The sequence below is a fragment of the Halyomorpha halys genome, unplaced genomic scaffold, assembly GCF_000696795.3.
Source record: "Halyomorpha halys isolate HHAL.00 unplaced genomic scaffold, Hhal_1.1 Scaffold948.1, whole genome shotgun sequence".
NCBI lineage: Eukaryota > Metazoa > Arthropoda > Insecta > Hemiptera > Pentatomidae > Halyomorpha > Halyomorpha halys.
The window spans coordinates 60,082-60,515 of NW_027115140.1; the positions used below are offsets into that span (position 1 = coordinate 60,082).

Below are 434 nucleotides of genomic sequence, written 5' to 3' on the forward strand. Positions count from 1 at the left end.
TCACTGGAGAGGATCTAGAAGGGTGAATTCGGGAGATTGAATTTGTTGATCGGGTGAATTAAAAATTGTGAAATGGTGAAATTGAAGGAACAGAAGAGAGAAAGCAAAACAGGAATGAATTGAAATATTTGTATTTGGTTTATAGACTGAAATTGATTGTAAAAGGAAACTGTAGGGAAAAAAACTGTTTTCTTTCTATTTTATTATACCATGTAATTTATATATGTCCGATTACGTATTGATTAGTATGCTGTGTGATGTAGCAACCTGATGTATTTGGGCAGCATGGATGAATAAAGTATTTCTCTCTCTCTCTCTCTCTCTCTCTCTCTCTCTCTAGTAAGTAATGATAAAGCTGCTAAGCCAATTAGACGAATTGCCGAATATCCCATTTTAGAACAGAACCTTCATTAAATATTTCATAAAAAACAAAC

The 434-nt window shown here is 33.2% G+C and overlaps 1 protein-coding gene across 1 annotated transcript in view; it reads right to left on the reverse strand.

Annotated features, from left to right (window-relative positions):
• klhl10 (kelch-like protein 10) overlaps positions 1-434 on the reverse strand; it is a 31,065-nt gene that overhangs the window by 19,245 nt on the left and 11,386 nt on the right. The gene's annotated exons all lie outside the window — the stretch shown is intronic.